A 16814-nucleotide genomic window follows, 5' to 3' on the forward strand; every position below is an offset into this window, starting at 1 on the left:
TATTGCAGTCACTTCTGTGTAGAGGTAAGTATTGCCAGCCATCCAGGTGTAGAAATGGCTTCCAGAGTATTCCTGCTGCCCACGGTGCCAACTCACCTGACATCGTGACATGTGAGGGTGCAGGACCAGAGGTCATATTGCAGCGTGACCTTCTCCTACAATGAAGAGCACCACATGAATGTGGGTTGTAGAGGAGAAACAAGGTTTGAAAGGAATGGAGGTAAAAGTCAATCTATTGAAAATTCTTCCAATCACTAGAAACGTTAATTTGTAAAGGGCAGGGGAGTCTTTTTTCATCTTCAAAGAGTCAAAATGCAAGTTCTCTTCTGACAGGAACATGTTCAATAATGCCGTGTACACAATTACACATGCATTGTAGGTTTTTCCCACCCCTTTTGATGGGGATCATAAAAATTATAATTTATTGGAATTACTGTGTTTGTGGGGCACAAATCTAACAGTACTATACCCAGTGAGCACACCTGTCTGTGAAGTCATGTGTTATGTTATGCATTGCAAAGTATGCCGAATTGTGTCTTAGCACATCTGATGCGTCTGATCTTGACCAATCTGATGACATGTTGCTCATTAGAAAAGGATTTAAATTTCATTTTGATTTGACACAAAATACTGACATCAAAACAGATATATAAAACTCGTTATATACCTCTGTGACAGGACATTGAAGACAAACTGACGAATGTGGTCAATTCAAAGAGAATTTAAGATTTTTCACTGTCCAAGAAAACATGCAATGCCTTTAAATCGCATAGGTTATATATGAAATAAATTTGATAGAGGCTTTCCAAAATTTGACAATAATCCCCAAAACATGCAAGACATTACTAGTAGTGAGTTGTAAAAGTAAAAGAAGCTTTTCTAAACTATCAATAATTTTTAAAATAGGTTTCAATCAACCATGCTGGAAGAAAGATTAAATTATCTTTTTATGCTGCCTATAGAAAATATTACAAAAGCATTGTCATATAAAGAGGTGTTCAAAGATTATGCAGTCAAAAAATAAGAGAAATGATATTACTGAGAGGTGTAATTTTTCTGGAATTTGTGATATTTGCAATATTTATTAACTTTTTAAAATGTAAAATGATTTATTTTCTCTTCTTCACTTTCATACCTGTAGCAATAGCTTTTGGTCATCTGCCCTGATTCCCTTCAGCAAGCAAGTATACCCATCCCCCAGCTGCTATGGGTGTTGGCTGCTAACTTAGGGGAGTCACCTTGCCTGGAGATGCCTGGGAGGTTGGGTCACAACACCCAGTGATTGCCTTGTGGTGGGGTATTCTCCAGAAGACCACATCAGAACAGGCTGAGATTAGGTATCTTCCGAAACCACACCTTTGCCTGGTTTCTCCTGCCCTATCCTAGATCCCTCACTCCCTGCAATTTCCCGAGAGCCCACCCTCAACAAATCACTTGCCCAAGGATCCCCATCTCAGACTCTGCTTCTAGGGATCCCAACTTGAGACAGTACCTAATTTTATATTTATAATTTTGTATTCTTTTTCTTAAATAGACCCCCCGAATTGTAAAATCTTCAAACCTCCCCCTCTTTCCAAATTCTGAATTTACTTCTGATCCTATTTATTGGTATCACAGCACACAGGAAACTCTGAACTGAAACTAACAATTATCATTTGTCAAGTAGTTTCCAGAGCAGGCTCAAGTTGCTAACTATTTTGGCAGTCTCTATGATTGCTCTATCTTTCCTTTGTCACCACCAAAGAGTGGGTTGAAGGGGTAGGATAAGGGATGAATCAGCTAAGATTAGTCAGCAGCATTTAACTGCCTAAGAGCTGAGTCCCAGAGATGCTGGTAACAAACTCTTCTAGTTCTGCAGCTTTCAGTTCAGGAAAGCATGTGTTGATCTTAGGGGCTGTGGGTGATGACTAAGGACTGCTCAGGCTCAGTGTTCTGTGGTCATGATGTTTATTGTACAACCCAAGATTGACGGGGTGCACCTGCTTTAATGAGAAGGATCTCTGATACCTGTCAGGATTGGCTTAAATGCAGAACTGCTTCAGGCTCTCAGTCGCTAAAATTATCCAATGCAGCTGCTCACTACTCCCCTACTGAAAATGAAACACTAGCTTGCTGCTGGGCAATGGGTGAGATGCAACACTATTGAAGGACACTAAGACCAAAGATTCTGGTAATGTTCTGGATGATATTAGAGAAACAATGGAACATGGGAGGGACTAGAGAATTCATGAACCAGAGGCATCCACTGCATGAGGCTGATGTTGTCCCCATTGGATGCTCTCTTTCTGACCACAGAGACTTCAATTTAAATCATGTGACTAAGCTCCATTAATCGATGTCAATGTCCACATTAACTTCTATCCTTGTAGTAGAAGGCAAGGGGAAATTAGCCCAGAGTGCCCAGTTACATATGGAAGGGCTGACCATACATTTCCAATGTCTTAGCTTAGTTTCCCCTGAAAGAAGAGACAGAGACAAACTCTTAGGCGCAGGTGGTTTATTTGGAAGATGATCCCAGAAAACAGAAGTGAGGGAGGCAGGAGGGTGCTACAGAAAAAGAGGGAAAGCCAATAAAACATGCATATGTTTGCCACCATATGTAGTTAGGGCTCAATTCTGCTTGGGATCCTCTGAAAAACTATATAGAATCCCCTTGGAATTGTATGCTATTGATAATTTGCACATATAATTAAACAAAACACAACATTTTTATTATACATGGAGAAAGGGTAAACAGAATTTGCTCATAAAATTTATATGAAAATAATATTTTAAAACTTTTTTAAATGTTGACTTTGAAATTATCACTTTCTGTATATACGCTATATTTCACAATAAAGAAATAACTGAAATTGTGGAACTGTAATAACCCATAACATTCTTTGAAATTTGTGCTATAACTACTTGTTAAATTGTACTTTTAAAGTTACCACTTTTCAGTATGTATATTTCACAATAAAAAAGGCTAAAAAAAGCCCACTATGTTAAGAACAAAAGTTCTATAGAATGTCACTTTGAGCACATGTATAGTCTCTTAAATTAGCATATGTTTTAAAATAATAAATGAGATTTAAAATTCCTTTTGAAAAGAAATTAATTAACAAGTCCTAGTTTCTTGATGTTGGCTCCAATAGTTGTTTTATTTGAAGCTCGAATTAACCTCGAAAGAATTTGCTTCTGTTTTCAGAATGAGAAGGTGGAGGAAAAACTTTAGCTTTGGTGAGGAACAAGGAGGGAATCATTTGGAAAAGCTTCTTGCAATGTAGTGACTCAAGTCATCTTCTGGTGACTGGATCATTCTTAGAACTTCAGCCATCATCTTCTCTTGTCCTGAATGTCTGAATCTCTCATCATTCGGTTCTTTTATTGAGGAAAGTGTTTCCTCCTTTAGGATTAAGTTGTTCCCTTCAGCTTTCCACAGTTATCTGCCCGGCTCTGTATTTTTGATGACTCTTTCTCTAGGTTAGTATCCTCCAAAGATGACTCAATCTCTGCATTCTCGTTTTGAACAGAGCTATGCTTGTCAGGAAGTTGACACTTGTCTTGAATTAGTTTAGCCAGTGTTTGTGAAAGCAGCATTTCTTATTTCACATAAGGTCAGCTTCCAATTGTCTGGACAAGTCTTAACAAATGAGACTTACCAAAAGGCCAAGGGCAGGTGCACACACCACTGACCCCCACAGAATCCTGGCTCATGTCCTCTGGGCAGGACAGCTAAACCACCACCTCTTTTGGCTTCAAGGTTCAGAGTGAAGCCAAGCTCTACAGTGGTTTAAAGCCCTTCCATGGCACTGAAGCCCAGCCCAGAGTTCTGCTGAGTAACCACCTTCTACCGTCTCACAACAAACTGCTGAAACCCCTCCAACTATGCCTGCCATCTATCCCACACTGGCAACTAAGCAGGTCACTAGTGGAGCTGATTCAGAGGAAGGATAGATTCAATTTTTTTTAAATGCTTCTTGCCATTACTGTTCAAGTCCCCTTCTCTCCCCTTAATTTTGCAAAATTTTGATATATTTCTAAGTTATGAAATATTTTTATTATGGTAAAATCCACATACTGTGAAATAAACATATAATAAATGGACAATTTGTTGACTTTTGACAAACATATACACCTGTGTAACGAATACCCCAATCTAGATATAGAATAGTTTCCTCACCCCAGAAAGTTCTATCATCTCCCCTTCTAGTCATTCCCCACCTGTCACAGACAACCACCACTTTGATTTCTATCAACAAACATTAATTTTCACTTTTCTTGAGTGTCACATAAATGGCATCATACCAAATGTATACTTTTGTTTCTAGCTTCTTTTGTTCAAGATAATGTGTTTTGGGTTTGTTCTAGTTTGCTAACGCTGCCGGAATGCAGAACACCAGAAATGGATTGGTTTTTATAAAAGGGGGTTTATTTGGTTACACAGTTACAGTCTTAAGGCCATAAAGTATCTTAAGCAACACATCAGCAATTGGGTACCTTCACTGGAGGATGACCAATGGTGTCCAGAAAACCTGTTAGCTGGGAAGACATGTGGCTGGCATCTGCACCAAGTTCTGGTTTCAAAATGGCTTTCTCCCAGGACTTTCCTCTCTAGGCTTCAGCTCCTCAAAAATGTCACTCTTAGTTGCTTTTGGGGCGTTTGTCCTCTCTTAGCTTCTCCAGAGCAAAAGTCTGCTTTCAAAGGCCGTCTCCAAAATGTCTCTGCAAGCTGAAGCTCCTCTCAACTCCAGTGCATTCTTCAAAGTGTCCCTTTTGGCTGTAGCTCCTGTTCAAAATGTCACTCTCAGCTGCACTTCAAAATGTCACTTGCAGCTGCACTGAGTTCCTTCTGTTTGTCAGCTCATTTATATGGCTCCAGTGATTTAATTTAGACCTACCCTGAATGGGTGGAGTAAGACCTCCATGGAAATTATCCAATCAGAGTTATCACCCACAGTTGGGTGAGGCACATTTCCATACAAACAACCTAATCCAAACATTCCAATTTAATCCCCACTAATATGTGTGTCCCCACAAGATTTTATCAAAGAACATCGCTTTTTCTGGGGGACAAAACATATACAAACTGGTACATTCCACCCCCTGGACCCCAGCAAAACATGATCTTTCCATATACAAAATACATTCATCCCATCACAATATCACAGAAACTTAAATCATTTCAATAACAATAGTTAAGTACAAGATCCCATCAAAATCAATTACAGGTATGATTGGTCCTAAGGCGTAATTCCCCTCTAGCTGTGGACCTGTGAAACTTAGAACAAGTTATGTACTTCCAATATACAAAGGCGGGACAGTCATAGGGTAAACATTCCCATTGCCATAAGGAAAAACTGAAAGGAAAGCAGGGTTTAAGGGATCAAAACAGCTCCTAAAACCTGCAGGGCAAACTCCATTAGATTTCAAAGTCTGAGAGTCATTTACAGAATGATGTTGCATTCTTGGGGCTTGAGAGAGTGGGAGTCTAACCCTTCCTAAGGACCGTTGCATCAACCCTTTCCTCTCCAAATGCTTGGGTGAGTGCTCCAACATGTCCACACATTGGGGAGACCACTTTCTCGGCTCCACCCTCCTCAAACATCAGGGCAACACCTGGATTCCCTTCCATCTCTGCGGCACACACTCAACCCCTTCAGAACAATGGAGTGGCAGCCAGGCTCTCCCCAATTCCCTGGGAATGTGCTCCACCCTCTTTGGGGCCTGGGGTGTCAAAACTCTTCCGGAGGATCGAGGCAGAATGCCCACACTCGACCTCCAGGGCAAACTCACCCTTTCCATGTGTGTGGGCCACTCCACTCTCCCAGCCCTAGGCCTCTTGACTCCAGACCTCAACCTTCATGGCTCTGTCTTTGAAGAACTTTTTCCTTTAATTTGTTCCTTGTCTGTCTCCTCCAGTCCAGACTAGTAGCATCTCTGTCTATAAAGATCTCGCAAAAATTCTGTTGGCTTCACATGAAGCACACAGGGGTCAAAGCCGTGAGACAATAGGACTTTCCACAAATCCTTTCTGCTTAACTCCTTCTCCAATCTTGGCTTGTACTGAAATGGCAGCTGGGTTCCATGTTTGGTTACATCCTCATGGAGGGCTGTAGTTTCTGGGGTTTCACACCCAGGAAGCCCAGAGTTTTTCAGGCCATCAATTTCTGATTTCTTTGAAACTGAGAGTTCATTTTCTCAGCTTATCTCTGTCCTCCCAAATTTTACTGTAAGCTGCAAGTAAAAGCCAGGCTACTTCTTCTATATTGGAGGTCTCATCAGCTAAATATTCCAGGTTGTCGCTTTCAAATTCTGCCTTCCATCCAACACCAGGAACCAATTTTGCCAAATTCTCTGCCACTTTAAAACAAGGATCACCTTCCTTCCAGTTTGCAACAACACATTCATCATTTCTGGTCAAGTCCTCATTGGAAGTATCTTTAGAGTCCATATTTTCACACACAGTCTCTTCAAAGTAGTTTAGGCCTTTTCTATCAAGCTCCTCACAATTCTTCCAGAATCTTCCCCTTATCCATTTAAAAAGCCGTTCCTACATGTTTGGTATTTGCAAACACAGCAGCACCAGCACCCCACTCCTGGTACCAAAATCTGTTCTAGTTTGCTAATGCTGCTGGAATGCAAAACACCAGAAATGGATTGGCTTTTATAAAAGGGGGTTTATTTGGTCACACAGTCACAGTCTTAAGACCATAAAGTATTCAAGGTAATGCATCAACAATTAGGTACCTTCACTGGAGGATGGCCAATGGCATCCGGAAAACCTGTTAGCTGGGAAGGCATCTGGCTGGCATCTGCTCCAAGTTCTGGTTTCAAAATGGCTTTCTCCCAGAACTTTCCTCTCTAGGCTTCAGCACCTCAAAAATGTCACTCTTAGTAGCTCTTGGGGCGTTTGTCCTCTCTTAGCTTCTCCAGAGCAAAAGTCTGCTTTCAAAGGCCGTCTCCAAAATGTCTCTGCAAGCTGAAGCTCCTCTCAACTCCAGTGCATTCTTCAAAGTGACCCTTTTGGCTATAGCTCCTGTCCAAAATGTCACTCTCAGCTGCACTTCAAAATGTCACTCGCAGCTGCACTGAGTTCCTTCTGTTTGTCAGCTCATTTATATGGCTCCAGTGATTTAATTTAGACCCACCCTGAATGGGTGGGGTAAGACCTCCATGGAAATTATCCAATCAGAGTTATCACCCACAGTTGGGTGAGGCACATTTCCATGCAAACAACCTAATCCAAACATTTCAACTTAATCCCCACTAATATGTGTGCCCCCACAAGACGCCATCAAAGAACATGGCTTTTTCTAGGGGACATAACATATACAAACTGGTACAGGATTTATCCTGTTGGTCTGCTCTTTCTTTGGTTTCTGAGTAAAATGACATTGTATAAATATACACAATCGGTGTTTATTCTATCTACTAAAGAATATTTAGGCTGTTTCCAGGCCTAAATAAATAAGGCTGCTGTGAATATTCTTGCATAATCTTCCCAATTGACATATGATATCATTTCTCTTGGGTAAATACACAGTAGAAATGCTGAGTCGCAGAGAAGTATATGCTTAACTGTTTTAGAATAGTTTTTCAAAGTGACTGTATCATTCCCATCTGCAATGTATGATTTCCATTTGCCCAACATCCTTGCCAATATTTGCTGTTTCAAATTTATTTTTATAGCCATCCTAATGGGTGTGAATTGATACGTCCTTGTGATTTTAACTTGCATTTCCTTGATGACTAACAATGTTGAGCACTGTGATGGTTAGGTTCATGTGTCAACTTGGCCAGGTGATAGAACCCAGCTGTCTGGTCAAGCAAACACTGGCCTAACAATTGCTGGGAGGTCATTTGTGGCTGGTTAATAAACCAACAGGCTGGTTTATTAACTCATCAGTCAATTGACTGCAGCTGTGACTGATGACTCATCAAAAGGCGTGTCTTCCACAATGAGAGAATGCAATTGGCTGGATTTAATCCAATTAATCAGTTGAAGACTTATAAGGGAGACAGTTAGAGGACCTTCACTTCTTCTTCAGTTGCCCAGTGAAGCATTTCCTGAGGAGTTCATCAGACAACTTCCTTGGAGTTGACAGTTTGCTGACTGCTCTACAGAATTTGGACTCATGCATACCCACAGTTGCGTGAGTCACTTTTATAATTTTATAGTCGTAGAAACCTCTCATTGATTCTGTTTCCCTAGAGAACCCTAACTAATACAACTTGGTACTGGGAGTGGTTCTTGAGAAACAGAATCTTAAAATGGGCTTTTACAATTTGTTTTCTACTCTGATTAGATTCAAAAGCACTAATGACTCTATTTCTTTTCATGTACTATTGGTCATTATATATCTTTTCTCATGAAAATGTCTTTTCTCATTAAAAACAAAAAGTGTTGTTTGTGTTATTTTTATTGATATGTAGAAGTTCTTCATAAAACCTGGACATAAGTCCTTTGTCAAATATATGAACTGGAAACATACTCCCCAACCGTGGCTAATCATTTCATTTTCTTAACGGCATTTTTCAATGAGCAGACAGTTTTAAATTTTGGTGAATTCCAATTTATCATACTTTTTGTCTTTTATGGTTAGTACTTTTTGTTTCCTAAGAAATCCTTGCTTACTTCAAGGTCTTAGGGTATGGCCCTTATTCTAGAATGTGGTCCATTCTCCTACAGTGTTGATTTTCTGGAGATATTCAACCTGGTCCCTCCACTCTGGCTGGGCTGGAGCTCCAACTTCTCCCAGCACTGGCCTATCCTTAGTATCTCCTCTCGGCATTCAGCTCTCAGCACCACCCTCTGCTAGGCCTCCTGGAATTTTGCTTTGTATAGTCCTGTGTATGTGCAGCTTCTTCCCCTACGGTCCCCTGCCCTACAAATTCTAGCTGCTTCATTAGCCTGAACTCTAACTGAGCCTCCTCCTCAGCTCAGCAGGACATAGGACTGCTAGGCAACACTGCCTCTTTCCCCCCATCTGGAAAGTGTCCCTCCCACAGATAGTTCTGGCAAATGGGGGGCTCACCTATTATGTTTCCTTCTCTGAAGGATCACAATCCTGGGCTACCTGTTGTCCAGTGCCCGAAAACAGTTGCCTCATATTTCTTGTCCACTTTTTACAGTTGTTTATGGTGGGAAAGTAAATTCAGCACCTGTAAGTATCTTCAGCGAGAATTTCTTGACTCTCCCATTTGCCGGCCCCTTCCTCAGAACCCTCTGTACTTCCAGCGGGTTCTTCCTCCCAGCTTCCCTAGTTCCAGCTCTGCCTTCAGCCTCTGAAGCTTCTGCAGCTGCGGGTGGTTCTGAGAAGCATTTCTAGGGACTTCTCTTTCATCCTGTGCTCTTCCTCAGACAGCTGCCTTGAAATCTGAATGGTAAAAGGGGGGTGGGAGGGGGGATGCACACATCTTAGGACATCAGCTCCATCCCCTTTGTTCCCTGTTGTCCCTCTCACTCCTCCTCACAGTGCGGTGGCAGCTTCCTGCTCTGAAAGAAGAGCCCTTTGCTGAATGCCAAGGAGTCCTCCACCGCAGAATGAGAAGCCACCACATACTCTAGCTTTGCCCATATCAGTTCCCTTGCTTTATGTTTTTTATTTTTACAATTTACTTGTTCAAGAAACTATAGTTTGTCCCATAGTTTCCCACACTGTGGATATCACTGACTGATTCCCTGTGACGTCATTAATGTGTTCTGTGCCTCAATTTCCTAAAAACCGATGGTTACAGCTAAAACTCTCACCACTCATGTGGCTAGTGAACTCTTGAAATGTGCTAGCGTGACTGAGTAATGGAATTTTAAATCTTACTTTAAATTTAAATTTAAGTCACATGTGGTTAGAGGCTACAGTATTGGGTGGTACAGATATAGAATATTTCCTTCTTTGTAAAAGTTTTATCAGAGAGTGAGAACTAGAGGCTGGATCAGATTCAATGTTTTTGCAAGAGTGTTATAGTTTCTAATGTGAATTTCCTTTAGAAGACCACATAATGTCTGGGTGTTTCTCTTTTTATTATGTTAGCAACCATTGATGATCATTGCTCAGATCTATTGTTTCATTAGGGGTTGCAAAATTATGATATTCTAATTCTATTATTCCTTCTTTATTTTATTGACTGGAATACATTTAGAAAAAGAAACTTCTGTCATCAACTATTTGAATTTCCCTGAGGTGCCAGTTTGTACAGAGAAGTTAGGATCAAACGGGATCAATTAGGCTTGTTTTTTAGGATAATTATGAATTTGTATATTTTAAAATATTTGATATGTTTTAATTCATTGCAGTTATTATTCTTATTGATACTCATATTGTCCCATCTTTAGCCTGGGGACACCTCTTCTAGTTGTCTTCTGTATCCTTTTAACGTGATCCCAGAACTCTTTGACAGCTTCTTTGTTTTTGATATGACAAGATATTCCAGGCTCATCTTGACTGTTTCCTACCCCAGACCTAGAATCAGACTCTCCACAAAGGAGTCATGGCTCTTTTTAGAGACTACATTCTGGGCTCTAGGGGTGCACAATGCTACTGGATTGGTCATCATTTCTAGGCCTTTTCAGTGTATAAACTAAGGAATATTTTAAGGGGAAATATATCACATACAAGAAACTTTTAACTGATCAGCTTGTACCAGTCTCTACTTCATTACTCCTTCCAATTCATCCTCTGCATTTCTGTCAGAATCATCCTTATGAAACACAGATCTGATCTTCTTAATCCCCTGCTTAAAAATTTTGATGGAGTCCCATTACCAAAAGAATTAAGTCAAAGCTACTTGGCATAGGTAGGATAGATACAGAGCTTTCAAAATTTGGCTGCAAATCTCCATTCCCATCTGTTTAGTGTTCATCTTTCATTCCCCCATAGCCCAGTGTTCTGGTTTGCTAATGCTGCCTTTTTGCAAAACACCGGAAATGGATCGGCTTTTATAAAGGGGGGTTATTTGGTTACAAAGTTACAGTCTTAAGGCCATAAATTGTCCAAGGTGAGGCCTCAACAACAGGGTACCTTCACTGAAGGATGGCCATTGGCGTCCGGAAAACCTGTGTTAGCTCGGAAGGCACATGGCTGGCATCCGCTTGCTCCCAAGTTGTGTTTCAAAATGGCATTTGTTCTAGTTTGCTAATGCTGCAGAATGCAAAACACCAGAGATGGATTGGCTTTTATAAAAAGGGGGTTTATTTGGCTATACAGTTACAGTCTTAAGGCCATGAAGTGTCCAAGGTAACACATCAGTAATCAGGTACCTTCACTGGAGGATGGCCAATGGCATCTGGAACACCTCTGTTAGCTGGGAAGGCACATGGCTGGTGTCTGCTCCAAAGTTCTGGTTTCAAAATGGCTTTCTCCCAGGACATTCCTCTCTAGCAAGCTTGCTCCTCTTCAAAACATCACTCACAGCTGCACTCCCTTCAGTCTCTTTGAGTCAGCACGTTCATATGGCTCCACTGATCAAGGCCCACCCTGAATGGGTGGGGCCACACCTCCATGGAAATATCCCATCAGTTATCATCTACAGTTGGGTGGGATGCATCTCCATGCAAACAACCTAATTCAAACGTTCCAACTTAATCCCCACTATTCTGTCTGCCCCACAAGATTGCATCAAAGAATATGGCTTTTTCTGGGGGACATAATACATTCAAACTGGCACAGCATTCTTCAAAATGTTGCTCTTGGGGCATTTTATCCTCTCTTAGCTGCAGCTCTTCTTCAAAATGTCACTCTCAGTTGCTCTCCAAAATGCCACTCACAGCTGCTCTGAGGTCCTTGTCTCTGTGAATTCCTTTATATGACTCTGGTGATCCAATTAACACCCACCTTGAATGGATGGGGTAACACCTCCATGGAAATTATCCAATCAAACGTTTAACTCACAGTTGATTGAGTCACATCTCCACGGAAACACTCAAAGGATTTCAATGTAATCAAAACTAATACATCTGCCCCCACAAGATTGCATCAAAGAATATGGCTTTTGGCGGGGGCATAATACATCCAAACTAGCATACCCAGTAACACCACACTATTCCCACTGTAACAATTGTGCCTTTGTGCATACTGATGAAATTGAGAGAGTTGTGTTTCTCCTGTCTACCATTTCTAATAGATGCTCCCGAGTGACAAAGAATAGGAGACAGCCAGCGTGGAGTGGGCAGAGTGGTTGGAGAACGAGGCGGACAGTCACAACTGCTCAGATTTAAGTGACAAGCTGGGGACCAGCAATTTTCCCAGAGACAAGTCTCAAGAGTAAACACCCAAACATTAGAAATAAATTCATTTGTGCATCTCTTTTAAACGTAATTTATAGACTACTGATTTTAAAGACTCGTCCCCCAAGACAAATTTTAACAAGTTGAAAAAAGTTTCTGCATTTTTCTTGCTATACTCTTTATGGAACTGTGATTTCAATGAAAAGTTTAAAATCTGTTTATTTTTGCAGAAAAGTGAGGTAAAGTGATGATAAGTATTTAAATGAGAAATGACCTTATCCATTTTCCTAAAATACTTTCAAAGCAAAGTCTATCTCTCTTAGGGAAAAAATTAAGAAACAGTAAGTAGACTGTCATTTTTAAAGTGAATTAAAAGGAAAGGAAGTAGTAGTTGCTGGAAAGTATAAAACTTTTAACTCTGCTGTTAAAAAGGGACTGAAGTGATGAAACAATTGTCAGATTGTCAGTGATATAATACTTGGAATCATCTGGCAGTTTGGAGAGAACATTAACTCTTCTAAGTCTGTAGGGCACAGATTTTAAAGGCTTCGGTGCGTTAAAGCAATATTTTTACTATTTCTTAAACGGTACCTAGCTAAGTTCTAGAACTTGGGGTAAATGTGAACATATTTTTGAGTATGGTCATAGGCAGTATATTTAGTTATGACCTAAGCCTTTTCCCCACTTCTTAAGGAGTACCCCAAAATGCCAACAGAAAAGCAAAGTACAGCTTCTTCTCAACTGGTTTAAGGGCCTTGTCAAAACACTGACCAAAAACCTAGCATCATGTAACATATTATTTAATTGCCTATGGCCAACAATGTTCCCTGGTTCAGGCCTTCATTAGTAACTGAGAGCAGTTTACTTACACTTCTTCACATTCAGCTGCCTCAAAGTAATATTTGGAAATTAATAATTTAAAGGAAGAGTGCAGTCGCAGTTGATTCGTCTGGGGGGGGTGGCGGCCGGTTGCTAAATCCTAGGCTCCCAGGATTGCTCGGAGGGTACCGGCGGCGGGGGCTCTTTCCCGGAGGCGAGGGCGAGGCGGGGGACTTGGCCAGGTCCCCGGCGGGGTGGCGTGCAAAGTATGGAGGGCGGCGAGAAAGGAACAGGCGGGACACGGTTCTTTTTAGGGTGAAGAAACCAAGAGAGTTTATTAGGGGAGAGTACAAGCTTATATCGGGCGTTTAGAGGGCGGGGTAGCTGTAGAGGTTAAAGGCTTGGATTGGTTCTGAGAGGGCGCGGAGGTTGATTGAAAAGGGGCGAGAGTTGCTCCGGTAACGGTGTCTGGCAACAATGTATGCGCACTGGTGGTAATGGGAGTTGCACTGGCAACGGGGAGTGTCCGGGCAAGATAAGGGGGTGGGGAAAAGGCGGTTCCCTCCGGCAAGCCTCCCCTAACAGTGTTATTTTGGGTGAGGAAATGGGGCCTGCCTCCGGCCTCACTTTCCCAGGCCCGGGGGGCTGCGGAGGGCGCTGTCGCCCGTGCCCACCACCCTCCCCAGGGGCTGATCAGGTCCCCCAGCCCAGGCCCGCCAAGTTGAAGCACGTAATCAGTGTCCCGCAGAAGAGCTTAAATTTTATGTAATATAGTTAATGCTTCACAATTTATTTTAAATCATTTCTAGCTACCTTTAAAGTTCAAGTGTCTGATCAAACCTCCCTTACAGCTTAAGACCTTTCCTTAGATACCTTCATCAATAAGAACTGAAAACAGCTGCTCCCCATCCACACTCTCTTTTCACATACTCCTACAAAAACTTTTTTTCAAATTGTAAAGAACTTCCTCAACACGATAAAGGGCATATATGAAAAACTCAGAGTTACCATCATACTCAACAGTGAAAGACTGAAGGCTTTCCCCCTAAGATCAGGAATAAGGCAGGGATACCCACTTTCACCACTGCTATTCAACCTTGTACTAGAAGTTCTAGACAAAGCAATTAGGCAAGAAAGATAAGTAAAAGGCATCTGTGCCGGTTTGAATATATTATGTTCCCCAAAACTCCATTATCTTTGATGTAATCTTGTGTGCGCAGATGTATCAGTGTTGATTAGATTGTAATTTTTTGAGTGTTTCCATGGAAATGCGACCCACCCAACTGCGGGTGATGACTCTAATTGGATAGCTTCCATGGAGGTGTAGCCCCGCCCATTCAGCGTGGGCCTTGATTAGTTTATTGGAGCCCTATAAAAGCTCAGACAGAAGGAGCCAGCTTGCTACAGCCAGGAGGGACACTTTCAAGAACGCACAGGAGCAGAGAGAGGAGCTTCAGCTTACAGAGACATTTTGGAGATGGCCTTTGAAAGCAGACTTTTGCTGCAGAGAAGCTAAGAGAGGACAAATGCCCCAAAAGCAACTAAGAGTGACATTTTTGAGGAGCTGAAGCCTAGGGAGGAACGTCCTGGGAGAAAGCCATTTTGAAACCAGAACTCTGGAGCAGATGCCAGCCACATGCCTTCCCAGCTAACAGAGGTTTTCCAGACACCTTTGGCCATCCTCCAGTGAAGGTACCTAATTGTTGATGCATTACTTTGACACTTTATGACTTTAAGACTGTAACTGCGTAACCAAATAAACCTCCTTTTATAAAAGCCAATCCATTTCTGGTGTTTTGCATCCTGGCAGCATTAGCAAACTAGAACAGCATCCAAGTTGGAAAGGAAGAAAAAAAATATGCCTATTCACAGATGACCTGATGCCGTATGTAGAAAATCCTGAAGAATCTACAAGAAAGTTACCGAGCTAATAGACGAATTCAGGAAAGTGGCAGGGCATAAGATCTACACACAAAAATTGGTGGTGTTTCTATACACCAGCAAAGAACAAGCCAATAAAAGAAATCAAGAAGACAATTCCATTTATAATAAAGACTAAAATAACAAAATATCTAGGAATAATGTAACCAAAGATATAAAGGACTAGTACATACAAAACCACAAAAAAATTGCTGAAAGAAATTAAAGACCTACATAAATGGAAAGATATCCTGTGTTCATGGATTGGATGATTTAATATGGTTAAGATGTCAATACTATCCAAAATTATTTGTAGACTCAATGCAATCCCAATCAAAAGTCCAATAGCCTTCTTTGCAGAAATGGAAAAGCTCATCATCAAATTCATATGGAAAGACAGGGAGCCCCAAGTAGCCAAAACCATCTTGAAAATAAAGAACAAAGTTCAAGGACTCACGCTTGCTGATTTTAAAATGTATTACAAAGCCACAGCAATCAAAACAGTATAGCACTGGCACAAGGACAGACATATAGAACAATGGAATAGAATTAAGAGTTCAGAAATAAACCCACAATCAATGGTCAATTGATTTTTTAATTAAATTAAGTTTTATTGAGATATATCCACATACTATACAATCATCCATGGTGTACAATCAACTGTTCGTAATACCATCATACAGTTATGCATTTATCACCCCAATCTATTTTTGAACATTTTCCTTACAACAGAAAGAATAAGAATAAAAAATAAAAGTAAAAAAGAACACCCAAATCATCCCCCCCATCACACCCTAGTTTTCATTTAGTTTCCGTCCCCATTTTTCTACTCATCCATCCCTATGCTGGATAAAGGGAGTGTGACACACAATGTTTTCACAATCACACTGTCACCCCTTGTAAGCTACACTGTCATACAATTGTCTTTAAGAGTCAAGCCTACTGGGTTGGAATTTGATAGTTTCAGGTATTTACTTCTAGCTATTCTAATGCATTAAAACCTGAAAAGTGTTATCTATATAATGCATAAGAATGTCCACCAGAGTGACCTCTCAACTCCATTTGAAACTCAGCCAGTGAAACTTTATTTCATTTCATTTTGCATCCCCCTTTTGGTCAAGAAGATGTTCTCAGTCCCATGATGCTGGGTCCAGATTCATTATGGCCAATTGATATTTGATAAGGGTACCAAGTTCATTTCATGGGGAAATAATAGTATCTTTAACAATTAGTACTGGGAAAACTAGATGTCCAAATACAAAAGAATGAAAGTGGACCCCTATCTCACACTATGTATAAAAAGTAACTCAAAATGGATCAATGATCCAAGTAGAAGGAGGAAATATAGGGAAATATCTTCAGGATCTTGTAATAGGCAATGAATTCTTAGATAAGATACCAAGAACATGAGCAGCAAAAGAAAAAGTAGATAAATTGGACTTCATCAAAATTAAAAACTTTTGTGTATCTAAGGATATTATCAAGAAAGTGAAAACTTACAGAATGGGAGAAAATATTTAGAAACCATATATCAGATGAAAATTTAATATCTAGAATATATATAAAGAACTCCTACAATGCAACAACAAAAGACAAACCACCCATCTTTAAAAATTGGCAAAGGGGAGTGTATATGTTTGGTGGATATGGAGTATGTGTAAATAAAATCAATTTTTAAAAACGGGCAAAGGGCTTAAATAGATATTTCTCCAAAAAAGATTTTTTAAATGGCCAAAAAGCAGATGAAAAGATGCTGAACATCATTAACCATTAGGGAAATGCAAATCAAAACCACAATGAGATACTACTTTACAACCCACCAGAACGCCTATTATTAAAAAACTGAAAAGTGTTGACAAAGATGCAGAAA

The sequence above is a fragment of the Choloepus didactylus genome, chromosome 7 (genome assembly GCF_015220235.1).
Source record: "Choloepus didactylus isolate mChoDid1 chromosome 7, mChoDid1.pri, whole genome shotgun sequence".
In the NCBI taxonomy this organism is placed as follows: Eukaryota; Metazoa; Chordata; class Mammalia; order Pilosa; family Megalonychidae; genus Choloepus; species Choloepus didactylus.